The sequence below is a fragment of the Gossypium arboreum genome, chromosome 8, assembly GCF_025698485.1.
Source record: "Gossypium arboreum isolate Shixiya-1 chromosome 8, ASM2569848v2, whole genome shotgun sequence".
Classification (NCBI taxonomy): domain Eukaryota; kingdom Viridiplantae; phylum Streptophyta; class Magnoliopsida; order Malvales; family Malvaceae; genus Gossypium; species Gossypium arboreum.
In genome coordinates, this window is record NC_069077.1 from 61324523 (window position 1) to 61349323 (window position 24801).

The following is a 24801-nucleotide window of genomic DNA, read 5'->3' on the forward strand; positions in this document are numbered from 1 at the left end:
GGCCCAAAGATTGTTTTAGAGAGATAAGGGAATGTAGAGCATAGCTCCATTCACTGAAGACAATGTGGTGTGTTTGGAGACTGTGAGAACTTGTGCTACACTTATTGGAGATAGTGCATGACTCTTTGATTCATTTGGTGTATTTTGTAACAACCCGTTTTTAGTGAAATCGGAACAGTGGTTTCAGAACCACAAATCTGAGGTCAAAATATTTATTTTATTATTATTTTAATGTCTACAGCATGTGAGCAGTCTAGTATAAATATTTTGTTAAGAAATTTTGACGTTTGCATGCTTAGTTTAGTAAAATGGATTAAATTGAAAATGATGCAAAACTAGTGTTCTATAAGTTAAAGGTACTAAATGGCTATGTAATTAAATAGTTAAGGGATTTATGTGGTAAGTAGACCACTAATATTATTAGTGGTCAAATATGGACATATTATTAAGTGAAATCAAAGTTTATTCATAAGGTTAATTAAGTAATTTGATAAATAAATAAAGTAAAATAATGTAAAAGATCTTATCATCTTCTTAGTTGAGATTTCACCTCCGAAAATTAGGGTAGAAAGAAGCCATAGCTAAGCTTGAAGGTTCGGCCAATATTCCTTGCGCATGCAAGTGCAATTTTGCTCTATTTTTAATGATTTCTATGCTTTTGAAGTTGTTGTAGCTTAATCTAGCTAGCCTAGGGACTAATTTGCAAAATTGTTAAGATTCTAGGGTTTTATCATTGATGAATGTGTATGTGTTTTGATGTTTGATGGAAGAAAATGAATCTTTGTAGATAAATAAACAAGTTTTGTAAAGTGATTTTGGTTGAAAATGTCAAATAAGGATTAAATTGAGAAATGTGAAATTTATGTGGTAAATGTGTGAAATAATGAAAAATATGGGTTGCTATAAGCTTCTATGAAATTCGGCTAGCATGGGTGTGGATTAAATTGCATGAATTTGCATTTTTATGAAATAGGGACTAAATTGTAAAGAAGTTAAAATATTAGGGGTAAAAGTGTAAATTTTCAAAAATATGTATTTTGGGCTGAATTGAATAGAATGAATACTAAATGAATTGAATTGATTGTTTAGATCAAGTTAAGCCTCGTACGGATCTAGATCGAGGGAAAGATAAAATATCGGACTAGTCGATCTTATTTCGTCGTTTTTGAGATTGAGGTAAGTTCGTATGTTTAATAAGCATTAATTATATGTGTTTGAATGATTAATTAATATAATTGTGATAATACGACACCACAGAAAGTCTCAATGAGTTATCGGCAATGTATAAATCTCGGTTGAACCTTAGGAATAGATAGGATACAAATGACATGTCATTAGGGTTACTGTGTTTTGGGTGCTGGTCCTGTACATTCTACCGGGGGCTGAGTTTTCCAAAATGTGTTGCAGTTACTCATTAGCTTGTGTGAGCATCACTATACAATTACGTCTTGACTGTCAGCTTGTGTTAGCAGGCCCAGTGATAGTTCAAGAGGGAGCATTTATATACGAGATATGAGATAGTGATGTTTCGACCATGTATTGGCACTTAGTGTGCAAGATTTCTGAGTATCCGATAGTATTCGAAATGGTTCAATGGGTATATTGATGTTATGAAAGAATAAGAGATCGATATGTCTCATTACAAGTATGTATGTGAATCATAAAAGCATTGAAGCTATGAAATTTGTGAATTTTATGTTTAACCTTATGAATGAATATGTGCTAGGTTTGTGGATTAAATTGAGTTGCATTATGCCATGTTAAATCACTTAAATTATGATTATATGGTAAGATGTATTTATTAGTCATACAATCTTACTAAGCTTAATAGCTTACTTTGTTTACTTTTCCGTGTTTTATAGTGATTTCGAAGCTTGCTCGGAATGGAAGTTGTTGGAGATTTCATCACACTATCCAGCAGTTGCTTTGGTACTTTTGAACTTTGAGTAATGTGGTTATATGGCATGTATATGTCTTTTTGGCTTACGTAGCCTTTATGTCTTGATGAATTTTAGCCATTTGAATTAGCTTGTAAGTAGTCATATGTTTTGATATGTAAATATGTATAAATGGCCCTTTGATATGTGGTTTATAATTGCTATGTGAATACCTTGTTGATAATTAATATTGAAGGTAGCAAATAGTTGAATTTGAGAGTGTATTAGCATGCTAAGCATTAGGCAAGATAATGCATAATGAAAGTGACCATTTAGGTAAATGCTTCAAGGTGATTTGGTATGTATTGAATTGGCATATTGAATATGTATTAGGCACAAAGTTTAATAAGTGAGTTTGATCATTTAAGTATACTTTGGAGGCATATTGGTATGTTTTTGAATGGTTAATTGTGATGATTATGAGCCTTGTGGTTGTTGGTATTGGTATACCATGATTTGGACTTGGTTGTGGTTGTTTTGAATGCTTATTGATGTTAGGGTCATATGCTATTTGTTGGGTTTAAGTTGATGCAATTTTGGTGAGAAAAATGGCTTAGAAGATAGCCTATTTTTGTCCGCACGGGCAGAGACACGGGTGTGTGTCTCAGTCGTGTGTGACACACGGTAAGGTGACATGGTCGTGCTTCTACTGGTACTTATTTAGAAATCAGGTCAATAGTTTCACATGGCCTAGCCCATGGGTGTGTGGCCTGGCCGTCTGGCACAAGTCAATATACCCTCTAGTTTTCAAATAGCCTAGCACACGGCTTGGCACACGGGCGTGTGAGGCCATTTCGAAGGGTACATGGGGTAGACACACGGACATGTGGTTGGCCGTGTGACCCAAGTTAGAGAGTTACACGAGGTTGGGCACGGGCTGGGACATGGCCATGTGATCCCATTTCGAATGCCCACATGGTCTGTGACACGAGTGTCTCACACGGCCTGGCCATACAGGCATCTGTCCCCTATACTTTGAAAATTTTCAATGTTTTTCCAAAATTTCCTTGAGTTCTCAGTTTAGTCCCGAACCATTTCTACTGCTTGTTTTGGGCCTCAAGGGCTCGTGTTAAGGACTATATTATTGTGTTTGAATAGTTTTTAATTAGTATGAGAATTATAATTCAAATTGTATGATTATTTAAGAAGATTATCTCGGTAATGCTCCGTAATCCTATTCCGACGACGGATACGGGTTAGAGGTGTTACATGTTTGGAGATCCATTTATCCAATGCATATAATTTATGATTATGTTTCACAGTAAAAAAATTCCAATATATCAGTATAATGTGCTATGGGTATGTTATTTGTATGAACTATCCAATTTGTGCGATTTGTATATTATGCGAACTGCTTATTCATGCAAGTCGTTATGTTACATGTGTAACACCCCTATCCCGTATCCATCGCCAGAATAGGTGAAGGGGCATTACCAGACTTGAAACTCATATCAGAACAGTAAATTTTTTTTTTGAGAACATTCCTTTAGATAAATACTAAAGACAGTCAGGGATACAAATTTAAACTTCTATAAGTACACATTCAAAAGATGCCATTTTCGCATGGCTTATATACATTAACGAAAATATTCTTCGGCCACTGGTCTATTCTATACATGCCATAAAATAATTCAAAACATAACAGTAACAAGCAGTGGATAGTGATAGTGTGACTAGTTGCTGAAGATCCCCGAGTTTGTTGCTTCCAAATGAGATCTATAAAATAGAGGAAACAAAGTAAACGGAGTAAGCATTACAATGCTTAGTAAGTTTTAAGCAGTGTTAACAGATAACAATCAAATTATAACATAGTTGTTCATATTTTTATTTCACTCTTCCTTCGGGCATACCATCCCTTTACCGAATATGCACATCACATCATATACAATAGGCAGATAAACTTTCACATAAAAGTGAGCTCATGTGACATAGATATATTGTATAATTTCACATAACCTCTCACACTGATTCGATGTCACATAATCATAGGAATAGTCTCATAGATTGCTCACGTATGCATCACATAACTACCTTATGATTTAGTTCAACTTGGAGTACATACCTGTTTAACCTTTCGCATTGAATATATTTATAAGCAATTCTTATTGCAAAGTCTTATAGCTTTAAACTCTACTCGGATTATCGGCGAGACCTTTAGCTCAGATGAAATCTCCACACGAGTCAGCGGGTCTTAACCCAGACATAGTCACCACATATGCATGTTCACATTCATCACATTGGCCATTCGGCCTTATCACATATATGCATGTTCACATTCATCACATTGGCCATTCGGCCTTATCTCATATATGCATGTTCACATTCATCACATTTGCCATTTGGCCTTATCTCATATATACGCATTCACATTAATCACATAAAATCCTAAATCAAAATATAAATTTTCATGTATTCACATCACAATTATCCAAATATACTTCACATACCACATATACTTTCATGTATACACTTTGTCTTGGCTGAATCTACATCTATCATTTTCCAATGAATAATTCAATTTCAAGCCATACTATCATTTCATATTCGAATACTTATAAACTTACAATTTCACAAATTTTAATATCAAAGATCCATCTAACACTCATATATCATTTTATAATATCACAATTTGGAATTCACGTATGGGTTTAATCAATAGCTTATGAGCAACTAAAACAAGTTTTATCCATGTTTACAACATAATCACAAATTCTCTACAAGCTATTTTCCTGAGCAACAGTCGTTAAATTATTTGTAACTGGGGCTACGAAATTCCAAATTATGTGCCGTTAATTTTCCATGAAAATAGACTTGTATATCCTCTATCCACAAAAATTTTCAGAATTTTTGGTTTGGCCAATCAATACAAGATTTTTCTTAAAGTTTCCCCTATTTTACTGCTTGACTACTCTGACTACTCTTCACTAAGAATTTAATTTCTCATTGTACAGAATTCAAAATATGTTTTCATTTATTTTGTTTGAAACTAGACTCATTAAGGAGTCTAAACATATAATTTTATCTTATAATCATTTTTGTACGATTTATAATGATTTTCCAAATACTAAACAAGGGATTTCAGAGCCGTTCTAACTCTGTCTCACACAACTTTGAAAATCTCATTATCGGCAACGCCTTTACTTACACAATTTATTTTATATGAAACTAGACGCATCAAGCTTTAATTACATAATTTATTCAGCCTTTAACTCAACTCCCACAATTTATGGTAATTTTTCCAAAACACGCCATCTCTGCTGTCCCTAGCAGATTTATACAACTTACTCGCAAAGTTCTCATTCACATATTTAAAACATAATATCATCTATGCCGTCATTTAGAAAAGTCATTGACCTTAACGATATATACATAATTCATATTCATCCCGTTTTAAAACTTAAAACTTACAAAGGAATCAAACTCAATTACTTAAGAACTTACTTTATTTATTTGAGCAATCATGGATGGGCTACTCGATGGCTTTCTTTCCCTTATCTCGATTTAGATCCTCTTTGCTCATGAGCTTAATTAAAACAAATGAATTTGTTTCATTACTTATTCAACATTACTTCTTTAATAGTCACAGTTGATAATCGATAACTTCAGTGCATAATGTGTTTATGAAATATACCATGACTAACTTTTATGTTTATTTCACTAATACCTAATTCACATGCACAAACAAGAATTCACATTACTTGCCATTGTAAATGGAACCTAGATAGCCAATTACCATGGCGAACATACAGCCACTTATATAAATAACACGAGTGATACAAATTTATTTTTACCATTACAAATCATAAAAAAAATGACCAATGCATACGACATCAACAATATATATACATACCAAATACCTATATTGCATACTTATCAATATGAACTTAAAGCCCTATCCTAATATTCATGTACATATTATCCACCATTTCCAAACCAATTCATCAATGCAATCATACCATTACAAATCAACTTAAAATAACCATATCTAATAATCAAATACCTATAGCATTGCATATTTCTCACATAGCAAGTACAACTAAATTCATTATTAATATATATATATATATCTAAACACTTAACTACAAGATTTAATCACCATTATCAAATCATAAAACAGCTTATAACCATCATCTATATTTACTTCACATAAACCGAAATAACCATTACATCATCTTTAATACACTTAGCATTTTACCCATTTAATCAAGCCAAATCTCAAGACCATTCCATCACACAAATTATACCATAAATCATACTTACAATTTAAGTTAATACATGACCGAAAATCACCATCATTAACATCATTATCAAACCAAAACCAAAACACATCTATCATTCAGATACCAAGCTTACTAAAACAAACTACTATGAGTTTCAAGCTTATTGACCGAATCTCAAACCTCAAAATTCTAAGTTTAATCCATGTGATAAGTAGAGTTTGAACTAATCATCTCAAACATGCATAGATTTTCAAGAATCATTCAATACATACCTCATACTAGCCATCTTCTAAGCCAAAAATTAAAGCAACCAAACTTTCTTCTCCCTCCCTTTAGGCTACGGCAATGGAGGACAAGGATGAACCAACTTTGGTTTCTCCTCCCACTAACTATTATCTAATATCTCTTTTTTTTCTTTTATTAATTGATTTGTAATATAATATCTTAAATCACAATACATATTATATATATAACACCATATCATGACTGCCACCATCTCAAAAGTGGGTAATTTGACATGCAAGCCCACATTTTTGAATACATGCTCTATTAGAGCACTTTATATATTTACCTAACCTATTTTACCAATGTTTCACATAAGTCCTGCTTCAAAATTTCACATACAAATGGCAAAATTAATGCTTGAAATTTTTACACATGCATTTACTCACATTATGAACATAGAATATAACTTTCAATTATTTATAAAACTCGGTTTCGTGGTCCCAAACCACTTTTCGACTAGGGTCTACTTAGGACTGTCACAACTCTCCTTCCTTTAGGGATTTTTGTCCCCGAAAATCTTACCGGCAAATAGGATAGGGTAACTTTCTCTCGTTGAGTTCTCTAGATCCCACCTAGTTTCCTCAACTCCGAACTTACGCTTTAGTGCTTTAACTAACAAAACTTTCTTAGTTTGATCATAATAAATCACGAGATCCACAAAATTGACATTTACTCACTTACTTTTCATTTCGGTAATAACACACATAGGTATAACACGATTTACTCATCGGTTCGAACCTCATCGGGTATAGGCTCGAACCCCACACACGTGTTCTAGCCTACTTAACCCAAAGTCCGGATAAACTTGACAGCCATCAACTAATTAGGCTATTAGCCTAGTATACACTTCACCGGTCCCAAACCTACTAGGCACAAGGCCTGAATAACTCAAATGTATATATATTCATTTGGTTCATGACAACACTCATTTAACATCTTATGAAAATATTTTTTTTTATACATGTAACTTAGATAATCTTTCACACACCCATTCATCAATAAAACACTATCAATAAGAATTTAATACTATCCTTTATCTTCGGCTATCTCAAGTAACCACTGATACAGTAGCTGAAGGTTTTAAATTCTCAATTCAGCAACATATATAAGCTGATATGAGATTATGTTAACATCTTGCATCAATATTTAACTTAACTTATTTCCAAAGGAAAAATCAACTTCCACGTACCTGAACATTTATTTCATTTAGCACATTCTTTCATAGTTAACGTTACCCGTATACAGTCGAATAAGCATAAATCCTAATATAATATACTGGCATGAGATTTATTCTAGCCTATAACTCATATATCCAAAATTATCACCATTCATCAGAAATTCTTACCAACTTTCAAATGTCGAAACTTAGTCAAAATAATTTCTTGAACATGATTAACAAAATAGTGTTTATTCACAATAGCACATATAACTGCATATACCGAGAATCTCGTATTTATAATGTATATATATATCACATACCTTGTCAATTTAATGCCTCGAACTTATTTCATTACCAATTTAGCACAATGTTGTATAATCTCCGACTCTAATTAGTTCACCAGTGTTTAGTCCGTTTAACGAATTTTCTCTTTAGGTCTTACTTACTATTACAAATCAATGCCATCGTCTCACACGAGGTCATACATGAAACATACTTCGCATACACAGTGCCCACTGACTGATTTCGCACACATATCGCTCGATTAAAGAATTCGCACACATAGTACCTCAATTACCAATCTCGCACACAAGTGCTCGATTGAAGAACTCGCACACATAGTGCCTCAACTACTGATCTGGCACACATAGTGCTTGGTTGGAGAACTTGCACACACAGTGTAACACCCCTAACTCGTGGCCGACGCCGGTGTCGGACACGAGGGGTTAACGGCCAAACCCTCTCAAGATACCAACCAATTTGACATTACCAGTCAGGCTGGAAAACTGCGTCACCGTCGCCTTAAAATCATATCTCGAGTTTCAAAACTCGAAACTGGTTTCGTAAATTTTCCTGAATTTAGACTCATATACCCATCCATGGATTTATTTCTAGAATTTTGGTTGGGCCAATTGGTACAGTTTATTAGTTAAAGTCACCCATGTTACAGGGATCGACTGCTCTGACCTTTGCGCGTTACAACTTGAATATCTCTCTGTACAGGGCTTTAATACTGGTGCCGTTTGTTTCTAATGAAACTAGACTCAAAATGGAATCTGTACATATAAGGCATGACTCCTAATTCTTTCTGGATAATTTATGGTAAATTTTCAAAGTCGCATCAGGGGACCCAGAAACCGTTCTGGCCCTGTCTCACGAGAACTTTAATATTTCTCAGTATACTGCTCATATGGTCGTTTCGTTTCATCCATATGAAAATAGATTCATCAAGGTTCAATTTCATAATTTACCCACTATTTAATTCTACTTCTACTATTTTTAGTGATTTTTCAATCTCATCTCACTGCTGCTGTCCGCAACAGTTACTGCAGTAGACTACGCCAATTTCATGAATCTTTCCTTGGCCTTAATCATCCATCATACATGACACAAATTGTGGCCACCTTATCAAAATTAGAGTTTCTAAGACTCGTGGCTATAGGTTCTAGCATCCCACTCGACGACCACATAGGCCATTTTCACATGGCTTAAAGTTTACAACCCACAATTCGACAAAATATAATAGCCTATACATGCCAAATGTTCTTCAACAACGAAAACAATACCACAAGATTTCAGCCGGTGTGATGACTTCAACGACGGTCCCGATCACGCAAGCAATACGAATCCGAGAGACCTAAAATGGGTGACAAGAAAAACACCGAGTGAGTTTACAACTCAGTAAGTCATAAGCATTCATCAATCCACTAATAAAGTCACTACAACATGTACAAAAACGAGGCTAGGTACTCATCCATATCGAATCTATACCATAATACCTCGGACCTTTCGGTCCAATCTCGTACCAAGTCATACGTCCACATTTCATATTCTACACAACAAGATAATCAAGCATTTTTACACATTAACTCATTTTCCAGCACAACCATACAATTTCAATCATCACATAGATTTAAGGCTTACCAATTCAACCCCAAGCATGGACGTATTTTCTATTCATCATGAGCTCGAGGTACTTACCCGATCCGCTGTCCGGTTAACTCGATAATGTCGCACACTCAGTGCCAATTGTAATACAAGAGCATATAGTGAATCCGCACACTTAGTGCTATATATTTTCAGCTCGCACACTTAGTGCTATATAATTTTCAGCTCGCACACTTAGTGCTAAATAATCAAACTCGCACACTTAGTGCTGTACAATTTTAAACCCGCACACTTAGTGCCGAGACCAATACCTTATGCATTTTGCTGCCTTTATACATTCAACAATGGCATCATTCCATACACATACATTTCCATTTACACATCAATTCATTTAAACACAATTGTGTATATATTATGGTCATTTACATCAACACCAAATATATGCTTAATGACTTACCTTATATTGGATGAACGATTTCCAATCGACTACTCGATTATCTTTCCTTTGCCTTTGCTTGATTCTCCACCTCTAGCTTCTTGAGCTAAATTTAACAAATAAATTGGTTTTATCATTTGAGCATCGGAAGAGGAATTCAAGATGCCTAGCCAATATATAAATATCTACTCATTAGGCATCAAAGTCGCATATGTACAAAATCATGAATCGAACTCAACACCTTAGTTAGTATTCCTCTTAGCGAATTTTCTAAGCCAAGAATAGGCATCAATATGCTTGCCTCTAACCGAATGCATGCACACCAATTTCCCTCATGTGGCCGAATATGCATGTCCATGTTGAGGCCGATTATGCACTTAATACCACACAAAACAGCATGCATTTTACTAACTAACGATTACATATTGTAGCTCAATACACATCTCTCATGTACTACATAACCGAAAACATCATCCCAAGCAAATATATACCTTGAAATAGTATATATGTCATACCAAGTCATCATGTGCAAACACATATTCAAAGCTCAAATCTTACCTACCATGCAACATGCATGAATCATACTTGTGGATATACCATGACCGAATACATCACAACACCATCATTTTGGTCATGATTAAGCAAAGAACTTAATGTCTCACTCAAAATACTAAAAAGAAAGTCCAAGAGCCATCAATCCCCATCACATACACCATTAACAAGCTTCATATTTAACATGCAATGGCATTAACACAAAATCCACCTTGGCCAAATACCATTTCCATGGCATAACAAGGATTTGAACCATGGCTAACATGCACATCAAGTTAGCAACCAAAACAAGCATGAATCTCATGACACAACCTCAAACATACCTTAATCTTGATGCAAGTATAGCCAAATCTCCTTCTAGTTCTCTTCTAAACCAAGCATGAAGCAAAAATCCTCCCTTTTCCTTAGTATTTTCGGCCAAAGAAGAGAAAATGGATGAACAAAATTTTTCTTTTCTCTTCCACAATGCACTGCAAGGGGGGTTTCACTCACACACACACATTTTTTTTTCTTTCTTTATTACCCATACTCATTTGTTTATTGTTTCTCCTAGTGCACCAACAAAACATGTTTCATGACATGTTTAGCCCATGATTCCTTGTCATGGCCGGCCACTTCATGTTAGGGGGGGAGATTTGACATGCAAATCCCTTATTTTTGCATGCATTATCAACTAGTCATCCCACATTTCCCCATCATACTTTCAATGTTTACTACTAGGCCCTTTCTAGTGAAATTCACATTTATAACTCTAAATCGAAACATCAAAAATGTCACAAATGAATTAACACATATTATAGGCATCAAAATAAATTATACATTATTTTTATGCCTCAGTTTTGTGGTCCCGAAACCACATCCCGACTAGGGTCAATTTTGGGATGTCACAACTCTCCCCACTTAAGAAATTTTCGTCCCCAAAATCTTACCGTAAATAGGCTCGGTATCGCTCTCTCATAGAGTCCTCAAGTTCCCAAGTGGCTTCTTCAATTCCGTGTTTATGCCACAACACCTTCACTAATGGGATTTTCTTGTTTCGTAGGTCTTTTACTTCACGCATCAGAATGCGAACCGGCTCTTCTTCATAACTCAAATTAGGCTGAACCTCGACCTCAGATGGAGTAATTACTTGCGTCGGTCGACCTATATCGTCAAGCATCGAAACATGGAAAACGTTGTGAATCTTTTCGAGCTCGGGGGTAAAATTAATCGGACGCCATCGCCCAATTCGTTCAGATACTTCATACGGACCGATGAACCTCGGACTCAATTTGCCCTTATGGCCAAATCTAAGCACCTTCTTCCAGGGTGAAACTTTGAGAAATACCTTGTCTCCAACCTGATATTCAATGTCTTTCCTTTTTCAAATCCGCATACGACTTTTGGCGATCCGTAATGACCTTCAAACTTTCACGAATCACTCGAACTTTTGCTCGGCATCCTTCACCAAATCAACCTCAAGAATTTACCTTCACTAAGTTCACCCGAAATAATGGGTACGGCATTTACGATCGTATAAAGCCTCGTAAGGCGCCATCTTAATACTTGATTGAAAGCTATTGTTGTGCGAATTCAATCAAAGGCGATACTGCTCCCATGAACCACTAAACTCAAGGATACAACATCTCAACATATCCTCGAGTATTTGAATTATCCGCTCGGATTGACCATCGGTTTGGGGGTGAAAGCGGTCTGAAATGCAACTTGGTACCCAAAGCTTCTTGAAATTTCTTCCAAAATCGCGAGGTAAATCTCGGATCTCTATCCGACACAATAGAAATCGGTACCCGTGTAATCTCACAATCGAGAAACGTACAATTCGCTAGTTTATCCAATGAAAAAAAAAAAATCCGACGCACGGGATAAAGTGAGCCGACTTAGTCACCTATCAACAACAACCCAAATCGCATCCTTCTTACTAGTCGACAATGGCGGCCGGACACAAAGTCCATTGTGACTCGATCCCATTTCCACTCGGGTATCGTGATCGGTGAAGCAATCTCAAGGCACTTGATGTTCCGCTTTCACTTGTTGACATATTAAACATCTCAAACAAAGTCGGAGATGTCCCGCTTCATACCATACCACCAAAACCGACGCTTTCAAATCGTTGTACATCTTCGACTCCGGGTGGATTGCCATTCGGCTACAAAGGGCTTCGTTCAAAATTATTGGAATAAGTTCAATTCTTGGGGACACAGACGACTTCAACCTCAAACAATCGTCATCATCGATTTGAAATTCGAGTCCTTGTTCGAACACACTCATCCCGTTTTGCAACCAACTCATCGTCGACTTTTCTCGAGCTTCACGAATTTGACGTATCAATAATGGTTTGGCTTTCAATTCAGCTACTAACACATTGTCGGGTAGGATAGACAAGTGTACATTCATCGTCATAAAGCAAATAGTGATTTCGGCTTAAGGCATCCGCAACCACATTAGCCCTTCCCGGGTGATAATCAATGACGAGCTCATAATCTTTTAACAACTCGAGCCATCGCCTTTGTCGCAGATTTAAGTCTCTTTGGGTCATCAAATATTTGAGACTTTCGTGATCCGAACACACATGGCACTTCTCACCAAATAAGTAATGTCGCTATATCTTTAAGGCGAATACGATGGCAGCCAATTCGAGATCATGGGTCGGATAATTTTTCTCATGTGGCTTTAATTGCCTCGACGCATAGGCCACAACTCGCCCTTCTTGCATCAATACGCAACCCAACCCAAGTAGGGATGCGTCACTATAAATGACAAACTCTTTGCCCGATTCGGGTTGCACTAGAATTGGGGCTTCACCAAATAAGCTTTCATTGATCGAAACTTTTCGACATTTCTCCGTCCATTCGAACTTAACATCCTTTTGGAGTAGTCGTCATTGGCGTGGCTATCGTCGAGAAACCTTTACAAATCGTCGGTAATAACCGCAAGCCCCAAAAAGCTCCTAACTTCGGTAACATTCCTTGGTGGTTTCCAATCGACTATGGCTGAATTTTGTTCGGGTCCACCTCGATACGGTCGCGACACCACGTGCCCCAAAAAGCTAACCTCTTTCAACCAAAATTCACATTTATGAACTTTGCGATAATCGCTTATCTCGTAAGATTTGCAACACTAGCCTCGGTGTTCAAAGATGCTCGGTTTCATCTCTCGAATAGACCAAAATGTCATCGATAAATACAACTACGAACCGATCCAAGTATGGCCTGAAAATTCTATTCATTAAATCCATAAACACCGCGGGGGCATTAGTGAGCCCAAACGGCATCACCAAGAATTCGTAGTGGCCGTACCTCGTTCTAAAAGCGGTTTTGGGTATGTCCGATTCTCGGACCCTCAACTGATAGTACCCCGACCTCAAATCTATCTTTGAAAACACCGAGGCTCCCTTTAATTGATCAAACAAATCGTCAATTCGTGGCAATGGATATTTATTCTTTATCGTCACTTTATTGAGTTGACGATAGTCGATGCACAACCTCATGGTTCCGTCCTTCTTCTTCACAAACAATACAAAGCGCCCCATGGAGAAAAACTCGGTCGAGCGAAACCTCTATCCGTCAATTCTTGCAATTGAACCTTCAATTCCTTTAATTCCGTTAATGCCATACGACACGGGGCTATTGAAATCGGCGTAGTACCGGTACAACTTCGATGTCAATTCCACTTCTCGAACCGGTGGCAATCCGGTAACTCCTCGGAAAAATATCTGAATACTCACAAACCATCGGTACCGATTCGAGTTTCCTTTCCGCCTCTTTACTTCCAAACACATACGCAAGGTATGTTTCACACCCTTTTTCACATACCTCCGAGCGGTCATAGAAGATATTATCATTGGCGCTCCTTTTAAATCAAGAGACTCGACTCGGACTACCTCATTATTTGCACTCCTTAAATCAATGGTTTTCCTTTTGCGTCCACTCATGCATCATGTACGGTCACCAATCCATACTAAGAATAACATCGAATTCATTAAATGGTAGAAGCATCGATCGGTAGGAAAACAGATTCTCGAATTATTAGGGGGCATCTCTTGCACACTTTATCAACGAGTACGTATCGACCCAAAGGGTTTGACACTCGAATTATGAACTCAGTAGACTCAACAGGTAGAGTCTTACCGGATGCTAAGGTTTCACATACATATGAATGAGTAGAGCCGGGGTCAATCAATGCAATCCCACTAGTATCAAAGAGAGTAAAAGTACCGGTGATAACGTCGGGGAGGATGCCTCCTCTCGTGCAAAATGGCATATGCTCTAGCAGAGTACGGGTCTCGGATCGGACAGCCAGATTAGAGGCTCCTCTCTGATTACCACCCCTACCTCCAGAGATTCTCGGGGGCCTACCTCCAGCCGTCGTTCCACTAGGTCTTGCACCTTGCGTCTTATTCCTCTCATCTAGCTCCGTGCAATCTCTAATGAAGTGGTCCTTCGAACCGCATCCATAACAGCCCTATTAATGACTTACCCCAACATTCACCTAGGTGTCGTCTTCCACATTGGGGCATTCAGTCTCTCTTGACGATTATTGCCCACACTGCTACCAAGTAGTTCGGAGTCCGTCAATGGTCGGGCTCTAATGGAAATTCCCGCATCGTCCTCGACTTCTTGGTGTCCTCCCGAACCTCTCTACAGCCGAGAATGGAGCTTTACTCGTCGATCTTTTACGGTAATCTCTTGCTTCAAATTCAGCCTTCTTCTTCTCCTTCCCAAGTTCTTCCGCCTTGCGTGCTCGTTAGACTAGTGTCACGAACTCCTTTATCTCCAAAATTCCCACTAGTAACTTTAACTCTTCATTCAATCCTTCTTCAAATCTTTTGCACATCGCAACCTCATCAGCCACACACTCCGAGCATACCGATTAAGTCTTACGAACTCATGTTCAGATTCGAGATCTGATCATACGGCCTTGCTTGAGTTCCAAGAACTCCTTACGCTTCGATCAATGAACCGTTGACTAATATATTTCTTCCAAATTCGTTTGAAAGAAATCCCAAGTAACTTGTTCCTTTGGGACTATGGAAATCAAGGTCCTCCACCAATAGTAGGTGAGTCTCGAACAAAGATATAGCACACTTAAGACATTCATCGGTGTGCATGACAATTCATCAAACACTCTAATGGTGTTATCAAGCGAACTTCGGCCCTTTCGGCATCGCCGGTAACTATGGCCTTAAACTCCTCGGCCCCATGCTTCCTAATCAAGTCCACGGTGGTTTACTCAGCCTCACAGGATCGATGGCGATGGCATTACGGGCTCTTGGGGTGGAGTATTTAAATTCGGAATGGTTGGACAGCCGGTCGGTTCGGGCATATTGTGCGACCCACTCATTCATCATGGTGAAGAAGGCTTGTTTCGCCTTCATTTTGATTATTCGCGGATGATCGAGGCTCAACAGGCGGTGTCCCTTGTGCGGAGCAGCCGCTACACCTTCAACGTCATCCGCCAAGGGTCTCTCTATCCCGGTTCCATTGCTATTTAAAATAAAAATTTCAACCGTCAAGTCATCACATTATTCAGCACTAACAATTTGGCATGTATAGCTAGACTCACACGCGCTATGGTAGTCCTAGAACCGACTAAACCATAGCTCTGATACCAATAAAATTGTAACACCCTAACTCGTGGCCGACGCCGTGTGTCGGACACGAGGGTTAACGCCAAACCCTCTCAAGATACCAACCAATTTGACATTACCAGTCAGGCTGGAAAACTGCGTCACCGTCGCCTTAAAATCATATCTCGAGTTTCAAAACTCGGAAACTGGTTTCGTAAATTTTCCTGAATTTAGACTCATATACCCATCCATGGATTTATTTCTAGAATTTTGGTTGGGCCAATTGGTACAGTTTATTAGTTAAAGTCACCCATGTTACAGGGATCGACTGCTCTGACCTTTGCGCGTTACAACTTGAATATCTCTCTGTACAGGGCTTTAATACTGGTGCCGTTTGTTTCTAATGAAACTAGACTCAAAATGGAATCTGTACATATAAGGCATGACTCCTAATTCTTTCTGGATAATTTATGGTAAATTTTCAAAGTCGCATCAGGGGACCCAGAAACCGTTCTGGCCCTGTCTCACGAGAACTTTAATATTTCTCAGTATACTGCTCATATGGTCGTTTCGTTTCATCCATATGAAAATAGATTCATCAAGGTTCAATTTCATAATTTACCCACTATTTAATTCTACTTCTACTATTTTTAGTGATTTTTCAATCTCATCTCACTGCTGCTGTCCGCAACAGTTACTGCAGTAGACTACGCCAATTTCATGAATCTTTCCTTGGCCTTAATCATCCATCATACATGACACAAATTGTGGCCACCTTATCAAAATTAGAGTTTCTAAGACTCGTGGCTATAGGTTCTAGCATCCCACTCGACGACCACATAGGCCATTTTCACATGGCTTAAAGTTTACAACCCACAATTCGACAAAATATAATAGCCTATACATGCCAAATGTTCTTCAACAACGAAAACAATACCACAAGATTTCAGCCGGTGTGATGACTTCAACGACGGTCCCGATCACGCAAGCAATACGAATCCGAGAGACCTAAAATGGGTGACAAGAAAAACACCGAGTGAGTTTACAACTCAGAAGTCATAAGCATTCATCAATCCACTAATAAAGTCACTACAACATGTACAAAGAAACGAGGCTAGGTACTCATCCATATCGAATCTATACCATAATACCTCGGACCTTTCGGTCCAATCTCGTACCAAGTCATACGTCCACATTTCATATTCTACACAACAAGATAATCGAAGCATTTTTACACATTAACTCATTTTCCAGCACAACCATACAATTTCAATCATCACATAGATTTAAGGCTTACCAATTCAACCCCAAGCATGGACGTATTTTCTATTCATCATGAGCTCGAGGTACTTACCCGATCCGCTGTCCGGGGTTAACTCGATAATGTCGCACACTCAGTGCCAATTGTAATACAAGAGCATATAGTGAATCCGCACACTTAGTGCTATATATTTTCAGCTCGCACACTTAGTGCTATATAATTTTCAGCTCGCACACTTAGTGCTAAATAATCAAACTCGCACACTTAGTGCTGTACAATTTTAAACCCGCACACTTAGTGCCGAGACCAATACCTTATGCATTTTGCTGCCTTTATACATTCAACAATGGCATCATTCCATACACATACATTTCCATTTACACATCAATTCATTTAAACACAATTGTGTATATATTATGGTCATTTACATCAACACCAAATATATGCTTAATGACTTACCTTATATTGGATGAAACGATTTCCAATCGACTACTCGATTATCTTTCCTTTGCCTTTGCTTGATTCTCCACCTCTAGCTTCTTGAGCTAAATTTAACAAATAAATTGGTTTTATCATTTGAGCATCGGAAGAGGAATTCAAGATGCCTAGCCAATATATAAATATCTACTCATTAGGCATCAAAGTCGCATATGTACAAAATCATGAATCGAACTCAACACCTTAGTTAGTATTCCTCTTAGCCAATTTTCTAAGCCAAGAATAGGCATCAATATGCTTGCCTCTAACCGAATGCATGCACACCAATTTCCCTCATGTGGCGAATATGCATGTCCATGTTGAGGCCGATTATGCACTTAATACCACACAAAAACAGCATGCATTTTACTAACTAACGATTACATATTGTAGCTCAATACACATCTCTCATGTACTACATAACCGAAAACATCATCCCAAGCAAATATATACCTTGAAATAGTATATATGTCATACCAAGTCATCATGTGCAAACACATATTCAAAGCTCAAATCTTACCTACCATGCAACATGCATGAATCATACTTGTGGATATACCATGACCGAATACATCACAACACCATCATTTTGGTCATGATTAAGCAAAGAACTTAATGTCTCACTCAAAAATACTAAAAAGAAAGTCCAAGAGCCATCAATCCCCCATCACATACACCATTAACAAGCTTCATATTTAACATGCAATGGCATTAACACAAAATCCACCTTGGCCAAATACCATTTCCATGGCATAACAAGGATTTGAACCATGGCTAACATGCACATCAAGTTAGCAACCAAAACAAGCATGAATCTCATGACACAACCTCAAACATACCTTAATCTTGATGCAAGTATAGCCAAATCTCCTTCTAGTTCTCTTCTAAACCAAGCATGAAGCAAAAATCCTCCCTTTTTCCTTAGTATTTTCGGCCAAAGAAGAGAAAAATGGATGAACAAAATTTTTCTTTTCTCTTCCACAATGCACGGCAGGGGGTTTCACTCACACACACACATTTTTTTTTCTTTCTTTATTACCCATACTCATTTGTTTATTGTTTCTCCCTAGTGCACCAACAAAACATGTTTCATGACATGTTTAGCCCATGATTCCTTGTCATGGCGGCCACTTCATGTTAGGGGAGATTTGACATGCAAATCCCTTATTTTTGCATGCATTATCAACTAGTCATCCCACATTTCCCCATCATACTTTCAATGTTTACTACTAGGCCCTTTCTAGTGAAATTCACATTTATAACTCTAAATCGAAACATCAAAAATGTCACAAATGAATTAACACATATTATAGGCATCAAAATAAATTATACATTATTTTTATGCCTCAGTTTTGTGGTCCCGAAACCACATCCCGACTAGGGTCAATTTTGGGATGTCACACACAGTGCCTTATAATTCCAGCATGAATGCCTTCGAGGTTTAGCCCGGATATATCACTAGCACGAATGCTCTTCGAAACTTAGCCCGGATACATCACTAGCACGAATGCTCTTTGGAACTTAGCCCGGATATATCACTAGCACGAATGCTCTTCGGAACTTAGCCCGGATATATCACTAGCACGAATGCTCTTCGGGACTTAGCCCGGATACATCACTAGCACGAATGCTCTTCGGAACTTAGCCCGGATATATCACTAGCACGAATGCTCTTCGGGACTTAGCCTGGATACATATAACTCTCAATTCTCATGTATATATACATATATAACAATACACATTAGTATATCATTTACATTACTTGAATACAAACACAACATGCTTATCGACCATTCAACTTTCAGTTCCATAGCCACATGCAAAGATCACATTTATAGTCATAACACTCTTTCAAAATTGCATCACTTATACCCTTATAATTCAATCCAAATCAAAATTCAAATACGAGTACATGATACGTACCTGATCAACTTAATCATTCGAGCATGTCCAAGTGAAGTTATATCGCAAATTCTCATAGTCAGAAGCTTGCTACAGCTCGATCGGGATCAAGATTCATTACAATACAACAAACACATTTTAATAGTCAAAAATCATCACACTATCATTTTATCACTTTATGGCATGTATAAATAGACTCACGCGTGCTACGTTAGTCCTAGAATCGACTATATCGTGGCTCTGATACCAAATAAAATGTAACACCCTATCCCGTATCCATCGCCGAATCGTTAAGGGCATTACTGACTTGAAACTCATATCGAACAAGAATTTTTTTTGGGAACATTCCTTTAGATAAATACTAAAGACAATCAGGATACAAATTTAAACTTCTATAAGTACACATTCAAAAGATGCCATTTTCGCATGGCTTATATACATTAACGAAAATATTCTTCGGCCACTGGTCTATTCTATACATGCCATAAAATAATTCAAAACATAACCGTAACAAGCAGTGGATAGTGATAGTGTGACTAGTTGCTGAAGATCCCCGAGTCTGTAGCTTCCAAATGAGATCTATAAAACAGAGGAAACAAAGTAAACGGAGTAAGCATTACAATGCTTAGTAAGTTTTAAGCAGTGTCAACAGATAACAATCAAATTATAACGTAGTTGTTCGTATTTTTATTTCACTCTTCCTTCGGGCATACCATCCCTTTACCGAATATGCACATCTCATCATATACAATAGGCAGATAAACTTTCACATAAAAGTGAGCTCATGTGACATAGATATATTATATAATTTCACATAACCTCTCACACTTATCCGATGTCACATAATCATAGGAATAGTCTCATAGATTGCTCACGTATGCATCACATAACTACCTTATGATTTAGTTCAAATCAAGCTCACATATAAACTTGGAGTACATACCTGTTTAACCTTTCGCATTGAATATATTTATAAGCAATTCTTATTGCGAAGTCTTATAGCTTTAAACTCTACTCGGATTATTGGCGAGACCTTTAGCTCAGATGAAATCTCCACACGAGTCAGCGGGTCTTAACCCAGACATAGTCACCACATATGCATGTTCACATTCATCACATTGGCCATTCGGCCTTATCACATATATGCATGTTCACATTCATTACATTGGCCATTCGGCCTTATCTCATATATGCATGTTCACATTCATCACATTGGCCATTCGGCCTTATCTCATATATACACATTCATATTCATCACATAAAATCCTAAATCAAAATATAAATTTTCATGTATTCACATCACAATTATCCAAATATACTTCACATACCACATATACTTTCATGTATACACTTTGTCTTGGCTGAATCTACATCTATCATTTTCCAATGAATAATTCAATTTCAAGCCATACTATCATTTCATATTCGAATACTTATAAACTTACAATTTCACAAATTTTAATATCAAAGATCCATCTAACACTCATATATCATTTTATAATATCACAATTTGGAATTCACGTATGGGTTTAATCAATAGCTTATGAGCAACTAAAACAAGTTTTATCCATGTTTACAACATAATCACAAATTCTCTACAAGCTATTTTCCGAGCAACAATCGTTAAATTATTTGTAACTGGGCTACGAAATTCCAAATTATGTGCCGTTAATTTTCCATGAAAATAGACTTGTATATCCTCTATCCACAAAATTTTCAGAATTTTTGGTTTGGCCAATCAATACAAGATTTTTCTTAAAGTTTCCCTATTTTACCGCTTGACTACTCGACTACTCTTCACTAAGAATTTAATTTCTCATTGTACAGAATTCAAAATATGTTTTCATTTATTTTGTTTGAAACTAGACTCATTAAGGAGTCTAAACATATAATTTTATCTTATAATCATTTTTGTACGATTTATAATGATTTTCCAAATACTGAACAGGGATTTGAGCCGTTCGACTCATCTCACACAACTTTGAAAATCTCATTATCGGCAACCCCTTTACTTACATGATTTCTTTTATACGAAACTAGACGCATCAAGCTTTAATTAAATAATTTATTCAGCCTTTAACTCAACTCCCACAATTTATGGTAATTTTTCCAAAACACGCTACTGCTGCTGCCCCTAGCAGATTTATACAATTTACTCTGCAAAGTTCTCATTCACATATTTAAAACATAATATCATATATGCCGTCATTTAGAAAAGTCATTGACCTTAACGTATAAACATAATTCATATTCATCCCGTTTTAAAACTTAAAACTTACAAAGGAATCAAACTCAATTACTTAAGAACTTACTTTATTTATTTGAGCAACTACGGATAGGCTACTCGACGGCTTTCTCTTTCCCCTTATCTGATTTAGATCCTCTTTGCTCATGAGCTTAATTAAAACAAATGAATTTGTTTCATTACTTATTCAACATTACTTCTTTAATAGTCATAGTTGATAATCGTATAACTTCAGTGCATAATGTGTTTATGAAATATACCATGACTAACTTTTATGTTTATTTCACTAATACCTAATTCACATGCACAAACAAGAATTCACATTACTTGCCATTGTAAATGGAACCTAGATAGCCAATTACCATGGCCGAACATACAGCCACTTATATAAATAACACAGAGTGATACAAATTTATTTTTACCATTACAAATCATAAAAAAAAAATGACCAATGCATACGACATCAACAATATATATACATACCAAATACCTATATTGCATACTTATCAATATGAACTTAAAGCCCTATCCTAATATTCATGTACATATTATCCACCATTTCCAAACCAATTCATCAATGCAATCATACCATTACAAATCAACTTAAAATAACCATATCTAATAATCAAATACCTATAGCATTGCACATTTCTCACATCGCAAGTACAACTAAATTCATTATTAATATATATATATATATATATATATCTAAACACTTAACTACAAGATTTAATCACCATTATCAAATCATAAAACAGCTTATAACCATCATCTATATTTACTTCACATAAACCAAATAACCATTACATCATCTTTAATACACTTAGTATTTTACCCATTTAATCAAGCCAAATCTCAAGACCATTCCATCACACAAATTATACCATAAATCATACTTACAATTTAAGTTAATACATGACCGAAAATCACCATCATTAACATCATTATCAAACCAAAACCAAAACACATCTATCATCCGTATACCAAGCTTACCAAAACAAACTACTATGAGTTTCAAGCTTATTGACCGAATCTCAAACCTCAAAATTCTAAGTTTAATCCATGTGATAAGTAGAGTTTGAACTAATCATCTCAAACATGCATAGATTTTCAAGAATCATTCAATACATACCTCATTCTAGCCATCTTCTAAGCCAAAAATTAAAGCAACCAAACTTTCTTCTCCCTCCCTTTAGGCTACGACAATGGAGGACAAGGATGAACCAACTTTGGTTTCTCCTCCCACTAACTATTATCTAATATCTCTTTTTTTTCTTTTATTAATTGATTTGTAATATAATATCTTAAATCACAATACATATTATATATATAACACCATATCATGACCGGCCACGATCTCAAAAGTGGGTAATTTGACATGCAAGCCCACATTTTTGAATACATGCTCTATTAGATCACTTTATATATTTACCTAACCTATTTTACCAATGTTTCACATAAGTCCCGTTTCAAAATTTCACATACAAATGGCAAAATTAATGCTTGAAATTTTTACACATGCATTTACTCACATCATGAACATAGAATATAACTTTCAATTATTTATAAAACTCGATTTCGTGGTCCCGAAACCACTTTTCGACCAGGGTCTACTTAGGACTGTCACAATATGTGAGCTATTATTTCATGCAAACTATAACAATATGCAAACTGTTATAGTATGCACATTTTTAATCTAATTGACGTGTTTAATTGTAGTATATTTGAGCACTCACTGAGCTTCAATAAGCTCACACTCCTTACATGTACCTTGCAGAAAAATAACTCGCAGGATAAGTGGCAAAGTGTACTTTTTTGAGTGATCCATTACAAGGAAAATTTCCTAGGTATGTGCTTGTTTCCAAACCTTAATAAAGAAGGCAATGTGGGAATGTTCTAAGAGATTAGATTTAGATTTAGACTTTAAGTAAATTTTGATGGGTCGTAAATTGACATTATGGACAGTTAATTTTGGATTTTGGATCTTTTATAACCTCATGATTGAATTGTAACACCCCCTACCCGTGTCCAACGCCGGGACAGGATACGAGGCATTATCGGACTTAAACGCAAACAATTATGCAATTCGAGCTATAAAATTTCGTTCCAAATTAAAACCAATCAAATATATTCATAGTGTCCCTATTATTGGCTTACGAGGCCCATAACATGCTTTTAAAATGGTCCGGGACTAAATTGAGAACTTTGGAAAGTTCTGGTAAAACTTAGAAATTTTTCTCATAAAACAGGCTCGCACACCTGTGTGGACACACGGGCACGCCCGTGTGTCATCAACATGCCCGTGTCTCAGGTTGTGTAACTCTCTGTTTATGAAGTCAACACACAATTTGAACCACACGGCCAGGTGACACGTCCATGTCACTAGGTTGTGTCCCTCACACGGTTGAGACACATGACCGTGTCTCAGCTCATGTAGCCAACACTTAGGTTATTTTCCAAGCCTTCATGTTACCCATAATCCCTTACAGCTTTATACACATCATAATCACAATTCATAGCAGCATTTTAATGATTAAAACACTCTTTATTGTGACACAACATGACATTTTCAAGGCATCATACACGTTTTACATATTCTCACATTATACCGATTCTAGGCATACTATATCTCATTCATTTGACCAAACCAAATACTTTACCACTTATTCTCTTATACCATGATTATCAACTTATCCATCAAGCATTCACATTCAAGGCATTATTATCTCACTTTCCATATTATATCTTAAACATGGTCATGACCACTTCGAATGGTCATGAAGCATTCATCACACATGCATGTCACAACACCAATCACGCATGGCCAACCATCATGTTCACATTATTTCATCATAAACATTATAACATAGCATG